Here is an 18358-nt window from a genome sequence, read left to right as displayed (position 1 = left end):
ATTTAACAGACCTGCCACGTCCTGATCGCAATCGCCATCGACACTATTTCATCTTCCTGAACTATCGGGAGAATTCCGTAGTGTATTTCTACCTCTAAACACCGTGTAAGCCAAAAAATTCATTTACACAGGAAACACAGGCAAAATGGCTAAAGGGCGGACTTCAATATTAATTCACCCACAACTATCCCTGTATTGGATCCGCAGCATATGTCGCAATCGGCACTCAAGGCTTCTAGGGGTCCTTTATACATCAACCCCATGATATTGCCGATGGCCGATGGGCTGATCTTCCTATGGACGCGATATAACAATAGGGTGCTATATAATAGGACCATCGAGTCTGCGTACATTATCGCAATCACCACTTTCAAAGGTTCTCCTATAAGTCGAGCTCATGACATTTCCGATGGTCGATGGCCGATTCACCACTAGACATGATATTATATTAAGCCAAGTTGTGATGTCGCATTGGGTCCGCAACGTTCATCACTATCGACGATTGCAAAGGGGCCACTTACCACTGTATGACTTTGTTCTGAATTCCCGATGCAATAATCGCTATCAACGATCGCAACATATCGGCAGTCGCAGTCGCAGCATATCGGCAGTCACAGTTTCAGGTCCACTCTTGCAATCGCAGTTGGAGGTTTCGGGTGTGACACTTAATAGAATCCGCCGATATAATATACTGCTCCACCTCCGATAGTGTATTTGTAATGTGTATGCTTTGGCCTTCGTTTGTGCCTCTAATAGTGTTAAGTGCATGTATATATGTTTTTTGTCGCAGATGGGTAAATACATGAGTTTGAGGCATATTGCCGCTCCTGATAGTGTAATGTGCCATAGATGCATAGTTTTTGGCCCCCGATAGTGTTAATGCCTCCTTTGCTCCTCCGATAGCTCCCGATAGTGTTATCTATGGATATATGGCTCCCGATAGCTCCCGATAGTTGTGTATGCTTCCTCTATGGCTCTGACAACTATGTTTGTTGCGTCCCATGGCTCTGTTTGCTCCTCTGTTTTCTCTATCGTTGTGTCCTACGCTCTTCCTCTATACTCCTTTGATCGGTCTTCCTTTGGATTGTTGCTTTGGTAGCTGTTAATGCATATATAGATGGGTTTTGCCTCCAATAGCTCCCGATTGCATAATCTGCTTCCTTTGATACTCTGTCTACTCCTCTGTTGCTCCGATGGCTATCTGCGTCCTCTGTTTGCCATGTATGCTCCTCTTCTTTGGCATATATATATATATATATATATATATATATATATATATGGTTCCTCTTGGCTCCGATATGCCTCCTTGCTCTGATATGTCTGTTTCCGCATATATATAACCTCCTTGCATATATGAATGCCTCTCTTGCTCTGATATCCTATGATATGCTTTGATCTGCCTCCTTAACTAACTCCTCTTTTCTTATGTCTTGGCTATCCTGATGGCCTTGCTCCTGTCTCTTCATGAATCTATTCTGCTTCCCCTTGGCTTCATGTCATCCTTTAGTATCCAGAATATTGCCATATTGACATCAATGACAACCTAGGTCAACAATCTCCCCCTTTGTTATTGATGGCAATATTCTTCTTCTCTCCCCCTTTGACATCAATGGCAAAGGAGTGCTCTGGGACTCCCCCTATCAAACTACTTATGTTCTTCATGAATGGTAGATCTTCATGGGTTTGTGACTCCCCCTGTCATAGTGATCTTCTTCTTTTTACTCAAGATAGAAGGATTGATGCTTTATCATCAATTAACACATTATTCCCTCTTCATGTCTCAGAACTGCTTTATCATGGCTTCAAAAATGCTTAAGGATGCTCTACTTTAATGCTTTCATTCAGATTGCAAACGACCATACACCAAGTGTCCAAGTCCAAGCTTTTATGCTTCAATCCATATTGTTGTCTCCACAGGTAACATGAGAGGCCTTCATAGTCTGAATCAAGAGAAAATGCCCCTAAGATTGTCTTTCTTGCTATCTTTCTTCAGATCTGAGTTCCTTTGTGTCTTTGTGCTTCCCCTTAAGTTACTGCCATCTAGTATTCAATCATCATTGCATTTGGAAAAAAATGTGAGGGGTTGTGCCTTACTGTTGCTATATTTCTTAAGTGATCTGTATCAGCTTAAGTCATGCTTGACTGCACAACATTATCCTTCCTATGAGCCATCTTTTCCTTGAGTTCTTGTACATATCTCTGCAGATTCAGATATCCAATCTGTGATTGTCCTTTAAATTTATTCTGTTGATCTGCATCTTCATGCAATGCTTTAGTTTTGTTATATGCTGCCAGCTGCTCTTACTTCAAACTCCATTCCAGATGTATCTGTTTGTTTGAAGACTGCCTCTATTAGTGTCTAGAATTTATCTGTTCTCGCATTAAATTTCTGAGTTAGGACATAAACTTCTGTGATAATAGCACCATGGTTGTGTGCCCTATTTCTTTAACAACAGTCTAAAGAATGGTTACAGGATCATATGCTTCAATGGAGTGCTCCTGAGACATGATCTTAATAAAAAAATGATTGTTAATATAGCTCAACAAGGATTTCACCAGGACCCTTTTTCACTAATAGCTTCTACAATAGTGATCAAGACTTATAGGCTCCCCCTAACTATATGCATCATCTCTTTTGGGCAGAGTTTGTCCATCTAATGCTTAGATTGTCAAAATTCAAGGGACTTTCGGATTGTATTTCCTTTCTTCTCCATACTTGTGTAACTTTCTTCTTTTGCATGGTTCTAACTTGTGTAAGAGCCCATGTTAAGTTACAATCACGTGCCATATGACCAATGTTATGACACTTGAAGCATTCTACATTGTTCATGAATAAGAATTCATGATTTCTTCCTGCAAAATTGTTTCTTGGAGGTTGCCGAAGACTATAACACCTATCTCTATGAGATGGTTGGGGACCATAACATCTATCTTTATGTTATGCTTTACAGTCTTTTTCCATGTGACCAAAGTTTGAACAAGAATAACAATAACCAAAAAATGAACTTTGGTACCTGGGAGATGGATGTTTCCTTGATGTACTTCTGAAGCCTTTCTTCCTTGAGATCCTTTGATGATAACCATTGCCTCTCGCCTCTTTGACATCATCTACATTTCTTCTTGGAGCAGGATTTCTTCTTGGAATAGGATTTCTTCTATTGTAGCCTTGATTTTTCTCCTTGCATTTGCTAGAACTGGGAGCATCACCATTTCTTTCTGGCTTCTTCACATCTCTTTTGTTTAAAGAATTTTCATTCTTGTTTGAGGATTCACCTGCATACCTGAGACCTGATTTATCAAATGGACATCTGTGATAGCTGAGCATGTCATCCAAGGCTTGAGAGCTCTTCAAGATTTTGTTCATCCCTTCAACCTTTGTTCTGAGGAAGACAATCTCTTCTTCCAATCTTTCACACTCATTATTCTTCTTTGCAAGTTGTTCCTCAGTTTCTTCCTTGCTACGAGTAGCTTCAGCTGCTACTATTTTAAGGGAGATGATATCTGACTTCATTTTGAAGATTTCTTCATTCTTTGCTTGACTGCTCTCCATTTCCTTCTCAGCTCCTTGTGCTTGTTTCCTTGCTTCTTGTAGTTGAGATTTGAGAGAGGAGACCTCTATTTTGTACTCACCAATCTCTTCTTCAATTTTGTTCAAGCTCTTGTGCCTTCGTCAAGTTGAATTGACAAGGTATTTTCTGCTTCTTTGCTTTATTTAGTTGATTTGTCATGGATATGACTTCTTCATGATGCTTTCTTTTACTTTGATCAAATTCCTTCTTAAGCTTGGCAAACTCTTCATCCCTTTCTTGTACTTGAAGCTTAATGAGGTCAAATTTCTTTCTTGTTTGATCTTTGTCACCAACTGGAGCTATCTTCTTAAGTGCCTCATTTTCCTTTTTCAAATTGTTAATCTCTTCCATGGCAGTCATAAGTTGAGTGAGGAGTTCTTCTACAAAGTCTTTTTCATTCTCTTCATCTTCTAGGTCTGCTTTAGCCTTGATGTCATCATTCTCATTTTCAGCTTCTATGATGGGTTCAGGATCTCCTTCTTGATTGATGGTCATGGTCAGTGCTCCTTTTGAGTGAAGATCATGAAGTTTGTCCCATATGCCCTTTGCTGATGAATCTTTTCCTAGATTGTTCTTTACAGAATTAGGGAGCCCATTCAAGATTTCCCTTACTTCTTTTGCATTGTACTCCATGGATTCTCTATCCATCCTGGTATCATCAATCACTGATTTCCAGATTTCAATGCCTTGAGTCTGTAAGAAATTCCTCATTCTTTCTTCCCATATATTAAAGTTCCCATTGAGCCTTGGAGCCTCCTCAAATTGATTGTCTTCTATTTTAGTAGTAGAGGGAGACACATCCCTAGGAGGATTGGAGACTTTCTCCCTAGGAGGATTGGAGACTTTCTTTCAACCTTCAAGCTGTTAGGCTTTGAATGAAGGTATTGGATTTGATACCAATTTTTGGAAATACTGAGAGCGGGGGTGAATCAGTATTTCTTTTTCCCACTATTGTTTCATCAGTTAAAACATATATATTCAGAACACAAGATGAACAACAAGAGTAAATGCTTTTATTAATATAAATTGTGCAGTAAAATAGATACAATATATAGATGGTTACATTCAGTTGCCAAGCTCCAACTTGGACTTTGGTGAGGCTCCAACCTCTAGAGCACCAACTCTATTTCGCCAAGACACCAATCTTGGACATAGGAGCACAAACTCCCAAGGACTTCAATCCTTCCTACTTCTGAGGCATCAACCTGAAGGACTCCAATCCTACTTACTTCTGAGGCACCAGCCCCAAGGACTCCTATCCTTCTTTCTTCTGAGGCACCAGCCCCAAGGACTCCTATCCTTCTTGCTTCTAAGGCACTAGCCCCAAGGACTCTAATCCTTCTCACTTCTGAGGCACTAACCCCAAGGGTTCCAACCCAATCTTGTCAAGGCATGTTTGATAGTAATCTTTTACTCTCAGAACTCTTCTCTGCTAAGTTCTGTCTATTTATAGCTTCATTGTAGTCTCCAAACTACAGTATCAATGGGAACCAGTCTTCTTATGAATGAGTCTTTACAACTCTGCACACTACCCACGCATAGTCTCCAATAGCCTTCATGCTCTCTGATAATGTCTTTACACAGCTCTAGTCAATTTACTGTTAGTTGCACTCAGCTCTGCATAAAGAACAACTTATTGTTCAAGCTTATGTTCTCTACTGGCTGCTTCTCCCCTTCGATTGTCTGTTGTCCTGTTAGCCTTGCGGCCCTCTTTCTGTTCTGCTGGATCCTCTCACTGCCTCTGTCTCCTCCAGCTTATTTTCCACAGCGTTCAACAGCCTTCAACAGCATTCACCGTTGTTGCTTCTGCTATCTCACACTCTGGTTCTTCACCATACCAACAACAATAATAGTTCTCTGTTTTTACTGTTTTATACATTCACATGCCTTCGTCCATTCGTTTCCGCTTACACCGCCTCTTAGACTTCCTCAACGCTCGCTATCATTTCCTCTGTGCTCGCTTGCTTCTTCAGCTTCCCAGCTTTCGGTTTCCTCTGTCTATTCATGCTCTCAGGACATGTTGATTCAATGGAGAGGACCGAGTTATACGCAGAGGACACATATTCAGAAAACTGTAACAGCGCTCCTTTCGACAATAATAGCAAGCATACACAAGGATGGAATTATTTAACAGACCTGCCACGTCCTAATCTCAATCACCATCAACATTATTTCAGCCTCCTGAACTATCGGGAGCATTCCATAGTGTATTTCTGCCTCTAAACGCCGCATAAGCCAAAAAATTCATTTACACAGGAAACACAGGCAAAATGGCTAAAGGGTGGACTTCAATATTAATTCACCTGCAACTATTCCTGTATAGGATCTGCAGCGTATGTCGCAATTGGCACTCAAGGCTTCCAGGGGTCCTTTATACATCAACCCCATGATATCACCGATGGCCGATGGGCCGATCCTCCTATGGACACGATATAACAATAGGGTGCTATATAATAGGACCATCGGGTCCACATACATTATCGCAATCGCCACTTTTAGAGGTTCTCCTATAAGTCGAGCTCATGACATTACCGATGGCTGATGGCCGATTCACCACTGGACGCGATATTATATTAAGCCAAGTTGTGATGTCGCATCGGGTCCACAACGTTCATCGCTATCGGCGATCGCAAAGGGGCCGCTTACCACTGTATGACTTCGCTCTGAATTCCTGATGCGATAATCACTATCGGCGATCGCAACATATCGGCAGTCGCAGTCATAACATATCGGTAGTCACAGTTTTGGGTCCACTCTTGCAATCACAGTTGGAGGTTTCGGGTGTGACACTTAATAGAACCTGTCGATATAATATACTGCTCTGCCTCCGATAGTGTATTTGTAATATGTATGCTTTGGCCTCCGTTTGCGCCTCTGATAGTGTTAAGTGCATGTATATATGGTTTTTGCCGCCGATGGGTAAATACATGAGTTTGAGGCATATTGTCGCTCCCGATAGTGTAATGTGCCATAGATGCATAGTTTTTGGCCGCCGATAGTGTTAATGCCTCCTTTTCTCCTCCGATAGCTCTCAATAGTGTTATCTATGGATATATGGCTCCCGATAGCTCCCGATAGATGTGTCTACTTCCTCTGTGGCTCCGAAAATTGTGTTTGTTGTGTCCCATGGCTCTGTTTGCTCTATCGTTGTGTCCTCTGCTCTTCCTCTATGCTCCTTTGATCGGTCTTCCTTTGGATTGTTGCTCTGATAGCTATTAGTGTATATATAGATGGGTTTTGCCTCCGATAGCTCCCGATTGCGTAATCTGCTTCCTCTGATGCTCTGTCTACTCCTCTGTTGCTCCAATGGCTGTCTGCGTCCTCTGTTTACCATGTATGCTCTTCTTTTTTGGCATATATATGGCATATATATATGTGTGTGTGTGTGTGTGTGTGTGTGTGTGTGTGTGTGTGTGTGTGTGTGTGTGCGTCTGTGTCTGTGTCTGTGTGTGTGGTTCCTCTTAGCTCCGATATGCCTCCTTTCTCTGATATGTCTATTTCCGCATATATATAACCTCCTTGCATATATGAATGCCTCTCTTGCTCTGATATCCTGTGATATGTTTTGATCTGCCTCCTTAGGTAACTCCTCTTTGCTTATGGCTTGGCTATTCTGATGGCCTAGCTCCTGTCTCTTCATGAATCTGTTCTGCTTCCCCTTGGCTTCATGTCATCCTTTAGTATCCAGAATATTGCCATATTGACATTAATGACAACCTAGGTCAACACTTCCCACGTTTTTCTAAATATAAGAATGTCATCTAGACATACAATAACAAAATCATCAAGAAAAGGTCTGAGTACATCATTCATTATTATCATGAAAGTAGTAGGAGCATTAGTTAAGCCAAAAGGCATAACCAACCACTCATGCAATCCCTGCTTTGTTTTGAAAGCAGTCTTCCATGCATCTTGTTTTTCAACTCTGACCTGATGATATCCACTATGCAAGTCTAACTTGGAAAAATAAACAGCTTCTTTCAATTGATCTAATAGATCATCTATTCGAGGAATGGGATAACGATTTTTTATTGTTATCTTATTCAGCGCTCGGTAATCAATGCACATTCTCCACGTGCCATCTTTTTTTCTTACCAAAATGATTGGAGATCCACATGGTGATGTGCCAAGTCTAATGAACCCCTTTTCGAGCAACTCCTGCACCTGCTTCTTGATTTCTGCATTCTCTAAAGCAGACAACATGTACATTCCGATGTTAGGCAATGGAGAATCTTGTATAAATTAATATCATGCACTATTTCCTTTTTGGGTGGCGGACCTTTAGGTTCTTGAAACAAGATATCATATTTTGAAACAATTTTTTCTAAAACAGCTTGTTGTTTAGCATCACAGCTCTCAAATACATTGGTTTTATTAGGTTTCTTTTCCTTTACAACCATCAGTAAAAATTGTTTGCATGAATTTACAATTCGTTTCATCTGCCCTGAGTTTATGAGAGTATAATTATTCTTGAGCTTATGAGCTCTTACAAAGTATTTGATTCCATCTTTAACGAGTAGATACTTATTCTCAACTCTATATAAAATAGCTTTTCTATCATACAAGTAAGGACTTCCTAAAACAATTCCACATATATCCAAAGGAACTGTTAGTGTCAATCTTTCCAGCCTTCCTCCAGTGATCAAATATGCTCTTACAAAGTGGTTTCAGAGTGTCAAGGTCAAATTTTGTCATTTCAAAGAGTTTTCAAGCAAAATTTGGTCACTAGGCATTAGGTCTAGGGTTTGCTTTAACTCCTTCTAAAGTTGTCAAAATGTCGGTCCATGTCATTATTCAGCTGAGTCTATCATCATTCATAGGGTTTTCATTATCATCTCAGTGTCTAATGAGTCATTTTACATCTTGTTCATGCTTCAGTTGTGCGTTGGCAAGGTCATTTCCCTCTCCTAGGGTTTTGAAAGCCTATTTCTCTTGGACGGTCAAGTCATCGGCAAAAATTGTATCCAGATGTTCATACACCTTCCCCTATCCTTAAAATACCCTATCAAATGCTTCCCATCCCTTAGATCCCCCAAATTCCTCATTTTTGCACAAACCCTAGTTTCTAGCTACAGCCTGGCAATTTTCTAGGTTGGGCCTGTGTTTTGCCCTTTTGGACCCCTTCCCCTTGCTCAATCTCTAAGATTCCACTTTTCCCTACTTTCTAACATCCCTCCCCACTCCCAAAAATTTCCCCAAGAATTTAGAAGCCCCCTATCCCCTTCATTTCTCTCCACTTCGACAAAATTCCTTGTTTCACACATCGGGACAAGTCGCACTCAAATGATGTTCCAGAGAAATAAAAGATGAATTTTGGAAAACTGAGAGATTTTTTTGTCCACAACATGCCAAGGAAGAAAAACCTCCTTCACTTTTTGCACAGGTGTCATGGTTTTAAAGAAATGTCAAAAATACCGGCGAGAACGAAGGTGCTCCAAGGACGGTTGGCCAAAGCACAAAAACGAAGGAAAACACCCGATCCACTCCAAATTTTGGCCAAAGCCTCTTTGAATGAGCATGGTACTTTATTGGGGACTCCCAGCCCAAATTTCAAGAAATTTGGAGAAAATTTTGTCAATTGTGAATTTTTTGTGCAATTTACAGGTTTTGTCCCATTAACGGGTCTCACCCCCCGCGCGACCCTTCATCATGGCAACTCCATTTTGCAAAAACTCAGCATTTCCAGATTTTTCATGAGAATTTACATATGCTCATCAATGGACTTGAGATTTTATTAAGTTTTAGGCCTCCAGAAAGTCAAAAAACAAGCAAAAAATGACTTTCTGCCACATTTTTGAGTTGCAGAAAGCAGTCTTGGGAGATTGCAACTTTGGAGGGGCAAATGACCACCAAATTCAAAAATTCCAGTTGGGTTGGAAATTAGACTCATAGACCTTTCCAAAAAGCCTACTCTTGCTCAATTTGGACACCTTTAAGTGCCCCAAATGTGGTCCCAAAGGTGCGCGACCTGTCAGGCAGAGGCGCGCGACCCGTCAGGCAAACTTTTCCAAATTTCACTGTAGGCTCACAAAAACGCAATTTGACCCTGTTTGACTTTTTGGGGTGGATTATTATGTTCTTTGATGTAATTAATGTACTTTTATGACACTTCTACTTTTATGTACTTCTTCTAGAAGATTCATTCATGAAAAAGGTGAAAATTAAATGAATGAATTGGTTTCCTAGCTTATAGAGGCAAGTTGTTTTGACTGCCTAGTTTTTAGTGCTTAGTTTAGAATTGGTTGAAACAGCTCCTAGAAGGATGAGCTAGACCCCTAGAGGCAAGGGAAGAGGTTGGGTTGCCTATATTATGTATTTTCTTAGTCATTTTCAGAGGTTGGAAGGTTGTACTCTTGAGGGAGAAGTTATCATTGTATTATTCATTGTATCTCTGCAATTTTTGGCTAAGGAAGACCAGGGTTTTGCAGTCCTCTTTGGGATTCTTGTGGACTCATGTGTTGATGGTGTGTTTATCAATGTACTTGTAAGCTTGTTATGTGACTCATTTCCTTTCTTTTACTTCTGCACATTAAACAAATGAAGTGTTAAAGTAAGAATTCTTGCTTGCCATGCTCTGCTTTTAAGTTTGTTTAATTTCAATGTTTTCTACTGCCTAAAGAGAATTTAAAGTTATTGTTTGCTCTCTTTAGCTCTTCACCTTTCATTTCCTGACCATCCACCTCAATTAAAGGCATCAACATTGTCTCCTACCTCGCCCCAAGGAACCCCCTGCAGAAACTGTGTCCAATCCCCGCACCCAAAATTGCCCTCTCCTCAATTTGCCACCAAAAAACCCAAAAAAAAACCCCAAATCAAACTCTTTTATCAGTTTACTAGCCTAATATCAGTGTTACCTTATTGGTCATCTTACCTATTGAAGATTTTACCGAGATAGACCGGAGAGAGCCTTCTCCTGCCCCGTAGGGCTAGCTACGAGGCTAAATGGTTTGATGTTGCCTTGAGGTTTACCTTTCTCAGCCTGAGGTGAAATTTCAAGTGCTAACAGGAACTATATCTAACTCAATCCCATCTACAAATGCTGACCCAAAAGAAAACTTAAGTTTACATTTTCTAGTCACTTGTAGTTGTGCTTTATCACTTAACCAACCTAATGGGTATGGTTTCTTGTGAGGTGTAGTTAGTAATCCCAACTTCTTTACAATTGCTTCAGAAATTAAATTTACTTGTGAGCCACTATCAAACAAAGTATCAATCTTTTGATGCTTGGAAATAACTCGAATATGGAAAAGCTCATGTCTTTTTCTCTCATTTTCTTCATCATTAATAGATTGTGCAGAATTACTAGTAGATGCTTCAGAATTTTTACCTTTTATACTTGTGGTTGCAATGGTTGTTTCATCTCCTAAGTCCGACCCCAAATCTTTCTGAATAGTTGCAACAGTCTTCTTCTTCTTGCCCTCGAACTCCTTAGGTCTCACCTCCAGATGCAGAACCCAACAGTGCTCATCATCATGCCCATCCTTCTTACAATGAGTGCATGAAGACTTGCTTTTCTATGCAGTTTTGGCCTTCCTCTCTTTCCATTTCTATTTTCTTTTCTCCTTATTCTTGCTTGCAATGGGCTTGGATGATGCTCCAACTTCTAGGTTCCCACTCTTTCCTCTAGCTTCTAGATGTGTAGCTTGAACAAATACCTCATCTATACTAGTGGGATTAAACATGAGGATAGTGTGCCTCATGTAGATGTGTAGACCACCTATGTACTTCAACAGAGTCTCAGGTGAGTCTAATGAAATTCCTAGAATCAAAGCTCTTTTCCTAAATTCTTATGTGTAACGTTGTACACTTTTCCCTTTCAATTGGCGAAGAGTTTGCCAGCTCATCATGGCTTGCTGCATGTAAGCTAGTGGATAGAACTTCTTTTTTATTGTAGAAACAAATTCACTCTAGACAGAAAGAATTTTACCATGTTTCTTCATGTGAGCTTGTTTCCTGCCTTCCCACCATACCAAGGAAATGCCTCCGAGGCATACGTTGGCGAGCTGAATCTTATTCTTGTCTGAGTCAATACTCTGCACTCTGCAATAAACATCATTTTGTCTGATCCAATTATCCAACTTCTCTGCATTCAACTCTCCATCATATATTGGTAAATAAAATTAACATCTAATTTAATCAAATATGTATTCTTTTTATGTTCAGGGCTATTAGGAGGTGTGAGAAAGTTTTCTTCTTTCCCTTTGCCTTTTGAGTGGTCATGGAGGAGAGATTATTCTTCTCCTTTTTCTTTGGATTGTGATGAATCTTCATCTTTACCTTTCTTAAACTCCTTGTAAATTTCCTCTACCATGGACCTCATGGCCAGGAAACTATCTATGAATTGGGGGTCTGGTCCCAAGGGACTTTCTTCTGACATTTTCTTCTTAGGACAGACTCTTTCAATTTCTGGGTTAGTTTCGACCAACTCTCCTTCTCCTAATTTAAGCTTTGATCTAGTTAGCATTCAACAACAAATCCAGCACAAGCTTGTCTAACCTTAAACAACCTAGAGCTCTGATACCACTTGATCTTAAAATCACTTGTGAATGATCTCAGTTAATTAATGAAGGTATTACAGACCCATGTGTTGGGGTGTGCCTATGTTATTTTAAGCAACGGATCGATGAGATTTCAAAATACACAGGCACTTGAAACAGTAAGAGAAACACAGTAAGCAAATACAAAAACACAACAAATTTAATAAGGATTTCACCCAATCCTCCTGGGCTATGTCTCCTGGTCCAGCCTTCAGTGGTGACCTTTTCTATTGTGTCTTAAAGCAGAGATTTTACAATAAGGAGCTCAATTTGAGTCTCACTTAACAGAGAATGATTAGTAGGATTGTACTTGGATCCCCCAAGTCTCTAGAGTACACAGACTCCCCTTACTGAATCTCAACCTCGACTGGTCTCAGTGGTATGAGTCCAATTTGGTACTCAATACCTGACAGGTCTACACAGAGGAGTTGCTTGAACCTCTCAAGCCTTCTCTAGAGTTCACAGACTCTTGGACTCTCTCTGTTCTGTCTGCTCGATGTTGCCTTTGCTCTGCAGGTCAACTCGGCTTCTTTGTTCTTTGTAATTCACTTCTTTCTCTCTACTTCTATGCCCTCTGCTCTTTGTTTGTTCATGGTTTAAAGCCAATCTGCTCCCTGACTGTTCATTTCCACTTCCCGACTCTCTGGATCGCCTGCCTCTATCCGCTGGAATTCCCCTGCTCTACGTCATCATCGCTGTGTAATGCTTCACAAAGAGGTGGCCACCTGTTTCCTCGCAAACTGAGTGTCAGTTCTCTCTAAACGGTCATTATTTCTGTTTCTCCAAGATTGCCCGCGAAATTGTTCCTATGCCAACTCATCAGTCATGTCAGACCTCATATCTCATGTACCTCAGTTTATTTCCCCGTCAAATCCGGTCTTCCATCAGGTTGATTCTCCGCCGTTTATATGGAGCCTCTAGATCCTACGGTCTCCGTCTATATCGCGCGAGTAATTTGCTCGACCATTACTCACGCGATGTAAGCGGTTTTCTCTCACATCCACTGGATGCGTGTCACCCGGTGTGCGACATCACGTTGAACTCGGCCAAACCCGCTTACCGCTTGAAGTGCACACGATATCCTACAGGTTTTGGGTGCGGGACCCGCCTTCTAACGGTTTCCGCACGGTTTTCCTGTTTTCCTCGTGATCGAGCGCTTGGGGCTTTCCTTCACTGAGATTTTTTCCCTGCGATACACGATTAGCGCAAAGCACTAATCGTGTATTAGAAATTTCCGTTGTTTTTGAATCGGGGCTTCTGATTGCCAATTTGCGTCCATGCGTGGTCTCCATGGGCCAACGATGAGCGCGCTTTGACCGAGGGTCCTCGTTGTTCCGTGCTGGCCACAAATTGCCATTGTCCATAGGTCATTTCTGATAAGCTCGTCATTCATAAGATTTTGAAGCCTGAAATAATTTCAAACAGTCGTGGAAATGTTTAAGGGTCCAATTCGGATCATGGTGGTGGGGAAATATGCGAAATATGCAAGGACAAGAAGTGCGATCAGTCGGTTGAATGGTAACATTTGAGCGAAGCAACCGATGATAAAAGTCATAGCGTGACATGCACAACAGAGCGAACGCCCACGCACTAGTCGCGCCTACACAAAGGCGGGGCGCGTGGGCGCCCATGCAACAAGTTAGTGGGTCAACATGACTTGGAAAGGGACATGCACAAAAAAGAAGTAAGGTCGGCATATGACTTCCCATGAATAAAGTTCCCACAAGGGGGTCTCATAATGATTTTTAGAAAATTGACTAAATTAATGTTTAGGTGTTAAAAGTCAGTTTATAATTTATTGATTATGCAGTATGTTATTAATAAATGATAATATTTTGTTGTCATTGATGAGCTAATGATTTGTGTTGACTAAATTTACACAGCAAGGAAAACGCTTGCACCCTAGGCGCGCCCGCACGAAGGCAGGGTGCCCGGGCGCCCATGGGGCTTTGTTTATTGTGATCACATACTTAGAAACCTTGATGACATAAAAACATAGATCATCTAGAATACGTTAACAAAATATTTCCCTCAATGCGACGACTTTATGACAAGTGTGACACTAAAGATATACTTTGCGACGATCATGATGACACTTGTGCGACAGTGCTTAAAACATTGGGAATGAGTGCAACGGGTGTTTACATGGTAATATTAACTCATTTTCAAGAATATAAACCCTTGAAACAACCAAAATGAGTGTATACACATTGTGTGATGGCTAACATGCGTAAAGACTAGATTTACTATATGAAGAGAAAAGGGAGAGTGACACTTGCAGTATGCGAATGATATTGAAATTGGCACATGCCATAGTGAAGATAACATGAAAATGACACTAATTAAAGTGAAAGAAAGCAAGAGCAATAATTGAAAGCATGAAAGTGACAATTTGAAAAACTCACCAAAATATAAGTACAAACGAAACCAAAAGTGAGGGAATGTCAATGACAGTGTGCACTGACTATCGACATGGGTTGAAAATTGCACCATAATTGTCTTGACAGAATGTGCTTATGCTTGTTCAAGATTTTGTGGAAGAATTCATTCATGAACTCATTGAAAACTGAGCATGTGTGAGCAACTGACTCCGATCGTTCAAGAAGTGACCATGGAATGACCGATCATAGGATCCATAGTAGGCTCCAAAATTTGAGTGTAGGCAAATTTTGGAGGGTGTTTATCGCAACGACAACAATTTCCCAAGGGTAGCATCTTCATCAAATGTCACATCCCTACTAAAATCTATATATATTTAACTAGGTACATATATTCTATAAGCTTTGGAATTTTCACAGTAACCAACAAAAGTATCTTTCTTTCCTGAAGCTTCCATATTGGTCCTCTTCTCTTTTGACACATGAAAGTAGACGAGGTAGCTAAAGATCCTCACGTTTCCAAATTAGAGATTTACACCTGTGAAATATTCTTCGAGAGTTTTTTCACCCAGGGGTTGCTGAGGCGTCCTATTTTGAACATAGAAAACGATGTTAGAAACTTCTTGTCATAGAAAAGTTTGAAGCTTTTGATCATTCAACATGGCTCTGGAAGCTTCCATTATAGTCATGTTCTTCCTTTCAGCTACACCATTTTTTTTCGGGGTTATAAGGTATGATGGTCTCCTTCTAAATTCCATATTTCTTGAAAAAGTCAATGAACTCATTTGAAGTGAATTCTCCTTCATTTTCAAACCTTAAGATTTTGATATTCTTCCCTATTTGATTTTCCACCAGAGCCTTGAAGTCCCTGAACATGTCAAATGTTTGGTCCTTGTGCTTTAAGAATAAAATCCATGTCTTGTAGGAGAAGTCATCCACAAAGATTATATAGTACAAGTATCCACCAAGAGAATTCATTGACATGGATCCACATAGATTAGATGTATGAGTTGAAGTATTCCACTATTCCTACTCATGCTTGAATGGAATGGTCCCTTTCCCTTATTTCCACTTGAACATCCTTGAAAAAATCCATCATGATTTACTCGAACCTCGAGCATTCCATAAACCATCTTCCTCACCTTAGGCAAGGCTTCATAATGAAGGTGAGTGAATCTTCGATGCCACAATTCATATTGATGAGAAACATCATGAACCAAGGCTCGCACAGGGCTGCCACAAACTTTATATCAGATTTCGTTTCAGGTTCCAAGAGTGAATGCATCTCTCATGCTAGTTCTCCTTGGCCAAGCAAGGAAATTATCGTTGATGAACGAAACCTTGAAACCTTTGTCTTCCATGGAAGAAATTAAGACAAGGTTCTTCTTCAATCCCAGCACATATTGGACATTGTGTAGATGTATGATTTGACCATAGTTAAAATGAAAATAAATAGATCCAAACCCATTCAAAGGATATGTAGAATTTTCCCCAAGAATTATCTTCAATTCATAATACCTCTCAACTAAATTTGAGAGGACTTATCTATAGCCAATGAAATGTCCAGAAGCCCTGCTCTACCAAACAGCTATCAAAATAATCCAAAGGAGAGGAACTAGAAAGTGCAGAAATAAGAAAGTATTTAGATTGAGTTTCAGTTGCATTATTGCCATATCTTGGATTTCTTGATCTCTTTTGAGGACGATGAATTTCTTCACAGGCAGGAGGGTCATCTCTTCTTCTTCTATTATTGAACCTATTTTTGTTGTAGCCACGATTGTTTTTGTTGGACTTTGGACTTTATTATCTTCTAGGCACACTCAGGAATAATGACCATTCTTGTGGAAATTGTAGCATTGAACTTTAGATAAGTCCCTTTTCACTATTCTATTGGATTCTTTGGATGATGGAGTAGGATTTCTTGAGTTATATTTTCCTCCTCTTTCTTTCCTCATCTTGGCCTGAGCAGGGAAATGCAGTGGGTTCTCCCTCTTCATGCTTTTGAATTCTTCCTCTAGAGATCATCCTAATCTCCTCTTGAGTGCACTTTCCCAATAACTCGTCAAATGAAGGAAACATGTCATTGTTGCTAATGGTTTTAATAAATGTCTCCCATATCATAGGAATAGCTCCAAGGGTGATCAATGCCAGTTCTCTGTCAGATACAATCTCTCTAGCAGTCAAAATATGATCCTTGAGTTGTGAAATCCTCATGAAGTATGACTGAATGGTATCCCCCTTGTTCATCTTGAGTGCCCTTGAGTTGATTCTTTAAGGAAATAATTTGACTCAAGTTGTTGACCTCATACATCTCAACCAGCTTATCATACACTTCCTTAGACTTTTTCAACTCTGAAACATAAGTGATCAAATGATCTCTCAAAGAATCAATAATAATTTTCTTAGATTTGATCTCACATTTCTTGTACTTGGACTTGACAGCAGCATAAGCACTTTTCGGAGGCTCGGGTATCTTCCCTTCAACATATTCCATGACATCATTTTCTTTCAAGGTCATATCCAACCTGGCCCTCCATGTAGCAAAGTTTGATGAGTCATTCAACTTCTCCTCAATATTGAAGTATGAGGTAGACATCTTGACCAAGTCAAATATACTTCAACAACTAACATCTCTTCAAGGGGTCATTTCTCTTATCTCCTTGGGCTTGTCTTCACCTCATCTTTGATGCCATGTTAATTTTCCAGTTTTCTATGTTGTAACAATCACTTTAACAAATTCTTCTTTCAGTAGGAATCACTCTTCCAATTAATTTCAATCACCCAATGATATTAAGCAATTGTAGATAGAACAATAAAAAATATGCACAATAAAAGATAGCCAAGAAAAATAGACACAGGGATTTTTGGTCAAAGACCAGGGAAAGACCTCACAAGGGGGAAAACCCTACCAAGATTATTCTTCTATTATATTTTCATCAAATGTCCAACAGATAGATACATATTCCAAGTATATCAACTATTTTTCAAGGGTCAAATCCTTGACCAACCAAGTCAACTATCCAATATCCAATCAAATATGAGAAATATAGTCAGATATGGTCAAACAATAATTCTGCATTTTTTTGTCAAAGTCAATAGTAGTCAACGCAACCCTGGGTCAGTATCAAGTCAATGATCAACTCAGGCCCAAATAGTTTGGTCAAAGAAACAAGAAACTTAGCCTTCCTTGCTTGGTCAAAACAAGTCAAAATAATCTACAAAACTACCTCAGAAATCGGTCAAAGTCCACCCTGGGGTCAAAGTTGCCTCAAGCTTGCAGTCAAAGTTGGTTAAGGTGCCTTGAAATTTTTGGCCTTCTCTCTCCTAGATTCAACCTCCAAGAACATATCCAAAATCAAGTCAAACCAATTCAAATCTCCCAAATTCAATGTTGGTCAAACAATCCCAAAACAAAATAAAAACAAAGTGAATAGAATTATCTCTTTCATCTTTGCACGTGTGAGCTTGAACTCCTACAATTTCAAACTAGATCAAACCAATGGAGAAGAATGAATGATGTGATGTGATGCCTCCAAGTGATGTGACCTTAGATGTATATATATGTGGTTTAGGAGGCCTAATTTCTCCTTTAGGTTGACTTGTACTTTTGGAGGTGGCTTAGTTCCACAATAAAAAAATTATTTTCCATGTGCAAAAATTAATTTCTCCAAGGGAAAGTGGGGTATCCTTAGGTTTTTTTGGGCTTCCCAAATGGGGAAATTGCTCCCTTAGCTACCAATTTTCAACATGACCTTGGAGGGGCTTCCTTGGACACACAGGGTAAATAAATTCAATATTTCTCTTTTGATTTTATTAATGAAAATACCAACCGAAGCTACCAATTTTCAACAATCCTTAGTCCCCTGTCTCTATT

Source organism: Pinus tabuliformis, chromosome X (genome assembly GCF_031772625.1).
Source record: "Pinus tabuliformis cultivar Carrire ecotype Pingquan chromosome X, CPIR1, whole genome shotgun sequence".
NCBI classification, from domain to species: Eukaryota; Viridiplantae; Streptophyta; class Pinopsida; order Pinales; family Pinaceae; genus Pinus; species Pinus tabuliformis.
The sequence above is the reverse complement of the archived record's forward strand: the minus strand, read 5'-3'. Positions refer to the sequence as shown.